This window comes from Orycteropus afer, unplaced genomic scaffold (assembly GCF_000298275.1).
Source record: "Orycteropus afer afer isolate SDZICR_OR568_19922 unplaced genomic scaffold, OryAfe1.0 scaffold00344, whole genome shotgun sequence".
Lineage (NCBI taxonomy): Eukaryota > Metazoa > Chordata > Mammalia > Tubulidentata > Orycteropodidae > Orycteropus > Orycteropus afer.
In genome coordinates, this window is record NW_006921931.1 from 3,181,477 (window position 1) to 3,185,192 (window position 3,716).

Here is a 3,716-nt window from a genome sequence, read left to right on the forward strand (position 1 = left end):
ATGTTACAATTTGATTTATGTATTTTGGATCTTTTTCATTGGTTGTGTAGATACTTTTCACACTTTTTATGTATGTCCTCTTGTTTGATTGATCATATAATAATTATGTTATGTCTTTCCTTGTCTCTTATCGTGGTTTTGTCTTAACAAAATTAATATTTATCAGTTTTATTTTATCATAAATTATTATCAATACTTCTGCTAATTTTTGATTGCCATTTGCTTGATATATTTTTTCCCAACCTTTGATTCTTAGTCTATTTTTGTCCTCATGTCTAAGATATCACTCTTGTACACAATATATTTATGGGTCATGTTTTCTTTTTTTTTTGTATTGTGATTTGGGTGAAAGTTTACAGAGCAAATTTACTTTCCATACAGCAGTTCACATATACTTTGTCTCATGACATTGACCACAGTAAAAATATGGAACGCTTCACTAATTTGCGTGTCATCCTTGCACAGGGGCCATGCTAATCTTCTCTGTATCATTCCAATTTAGTACATGTGCTGCAGAAGCGAGCACGCGGATCATGTTTTCTTAACTATTCCACAACTCTTTGTCTTTTGATTGGTGCATTTAATCCATTTACATTTAGTGTAATCGTCAAGTATGAATTTATTGCTGTCATTTTCTTATGTGTTTTTTGTGGTGTTCTTGATTGCGTTGTTCCATATAATTTTATGTGCTGAGCTCATTTTGTTTATGATATTTTAAAATCATTTCTTTCATTGCTATTTTTTTAATATTTGGTAATTTTTTGCCTTTCCTATTTTTAATTTTGATGTGAATGTTTATTGATTTTCTTTGAGGTTACCCTTGATGCATTTTCTTCCCAAGTTTAAACAATCTGTTATATCTCAAAATAATCTTGTCTCCCTCTCCATTGGGAAGTTCTATACCAACATTATTTATTCCCTCTTTTTGCTTTGTAGCTGTCCTCATTTACCAATTGATTTCTCTGGCTCCTCATTTACAGTCTTGTAATTTTATTTTACTTTGGATACTTCTACACCTGGGTTAGTTTCTGGGTTATATAGTCATGTGTATTAATCACTGGTTTTGTCTGCTGTTGTTGGCTCTCTGTCTGAGGGACTCTTTTTAGCAGCTCTTGTAAGGATGGTCCAGTTTTACAATTTCCATTAATTTTTATTTGTCTGGAAATGTCATAATTTTGTCATCATATTTGAGGGACAATTTTGCTGGGTGTATAATTTTTGATTGGTATTTTTTTTCTCTTTCAAAGTTTTATATATGTCATCCCATTGCCTTGTCATCTACATGGTTTCTGCTGAGAAATCAGAGATTAGGCTTATTGGTTGCCATCTGTAGGTAACTTTTCATTTTTCCACTTGCTCTTTTCAGGAATCTTTCTTTGGTGATTTTATTTTGAAGTTAATCCTGTTTGGAGATCATTTTATTTCTTGAATATATATCTTCTCATTTTTCATCATATTAGGGGAGTTGTATGCCAACAAATCTTCAACAATTTTCTCTGTGGTTTTATTTATCTCCTCCTGTTCTGGAATGCTGATCTCATGTAAGTTATTTGTGTTGATTGTGTTCCATATAAATCATAGGGATTTTTCATATTTTTGTTCTTTTTCTGATTGTTCCTTTAACAAAGTAGTATTGAAGAATTTGTCTTCAATCTCACTGATTTTGTCTTCCTTTGATTCAATTCCACTCCTTTGCCCTTTTAATATCCTACATATTTATGAAATCTTAGTATCAGTCTTCTGGATTTCTATTGTTCTTTATGATTTCTAATTTTTCATTTATTTTGTCAGTTTTTTTTTTAATTGTTTTAAAAAATTCTTCTTGTTTTTTTTTTTTTTTTTGGTGTGTGTGTGTGTTTTCCTTAATTTTGTTATTGTTTTCTTTGATTTTCTCAATGTTTTCCTCAGTCTGTCTCCCAATCTGTTGAAAGTACCTAAATATTATTATTTTTTAATTCCTCATCAGGGAGTTCCAATGTCACTCTTTCCGCAGGGAAGTTTTCTGGCTCTGTATTCTGGTCCATTGTTTGTGCTACTTTAATTTGCTTCTTTGTGTGAGCTGAGATTCCCACTTGTCCCCGAGATATTTTAATGTTGTATTCATACGTAAATTGTGATTGTATGTTAGTGTGAGTCATTCAGGTGTTTAAAAAAAAATTGTTTTGATATATCTGAGCAAGCGGGGCTGGTGTGCTACTCTATCCACTAGTTTGGAAGCACTTAACACCTGTCTCCTGGTGGATGTGACAGAGAATGAGAATGTTAGCTGTTCATGTTGAACAGCTATGATCAGCTGGGACTTGTATTATTGACCAGTTGGTACAGAAACATGTGATGGGCCCAACTTAGTGGGTGGGGTTGCAGGAAGTGCAGATGTGGTTGGGCCATGTGAGCTCAACTGCTATCTCCTATCAGGTGGGGAAAAGAAAAAAAAGAAACAACAATACCAAAAAATAAAAAAATAAATAAAAAAACCAAGAGTACAAAACCATAAATACCATAAATAAGCACCAGCAACCAGAAAATAAATAAAGGAACAAAACACAAGAGAAGGACAAATTAAAAAGAAAAAAAAAAAAAAAAAAAGCAACAAAGTCTGTGAAAAGGGAAAAGAAAAGAGAGCAAGAGAAAAAAAGAAGAGCATAGAGTAAAACAAGAAAAATGCAAAAAGTAAAACAAGGGATGAGGAAAACAATGAGGAAAAATAGAAATGAAAGAAAAAAGGAGGGATTAAAGAAAGGAGAAAAAAACAAGAAGCAGGGAAGTAAAAGAAAAGAAAAATTAAAAATAGGGAAGAAGGAAAAAGACAAAAAAAAAGGAAACTGGGGTGAGTGTAGGACACCTGGGCAGTGTTCTTGCTAGCCAAGATGGCAATAGGTAGCAGGACACCAAAGAGTGGCTGGGAACAGGGTGTCTGGTCACAGAACGAGTTTCTGACCACCCAGAAGGCAACTAGAGCCAGGGCACATGATCCTAGAAAAGTTCCTTAGAATTCGGAAAGTGAAAATTCAAAAATGGGACTCACTGGATTAAAATAAAGACACTAGCAGGTTTGCACTTTTCTAGAGACTCCATAGGAGTTGTTTTTTCTCACCTTCTAGAAGCAATATGAGTTACTTGCCAAGGACTTGTTCTTCTACCTTCAAGAAAAGCAAATAACATTTTCAAATCTCTATCCCATTTTAAGCCCTACTTTCATTGTCATAACTCCTTCTCTGACTGTCCTGCTTCACCTTTTCCCTTATAACAACAATATTCAAACCAGTCACCATCAAATTAATTCTGACTCATATGACTCCATTTGTTGCTGAGTAGGAAGCAAATCTCCAGGTTTTTCTTTTGTGGTGCCTCTGGATGGGTTTGAATCACCAATCTTTTGCTTAGTTAGTAGTAAAACACTTAAACATTTACACCATCCAGAGACTCCTTCCTTTATAAAGACCCTTGTAATTATGCTGAGAATAGCCCTGGTAGCAGAATGGTTAAGTGTGCAGCTGCTAAATGAAAGGTTAACAGTCCAAACCCACCAGATACTTCACGGGTGAATGAAGTGGTAGGCTGCTTCTGTAAAGATTACAGCCTTGGAAAGCCCCTGGGGCAGTTCTACTTTGTCCTTCAGAGTCATTTGAGTTGCAACAGCAACTGGTTACTCAACAACAATTGGTTAATGAGTTGACATTGACTTGATGACAACAAGTTTGGTTTAGTTTTTAATG

At 34.2% G+C, this 3,716-nt stretch overlaps 1 non-coding gene across 1 annotated transcript; it reads right to left on the reverse strand.

Moving 5' to 3' along the window:
* Window positions 1–420: 420 nt before the first annotated feature.
* Window positions 421–526, reverse strand: LOC122151245. The gene has a single exon (XR_006164050.1). It is a non-coding gene; the product is annotated as a U6 spliceosomal RNA (small nuclear RNA).
* Between the last annotated feature and the right edge of the window lie 3,190 nt (window positions 527–3,716).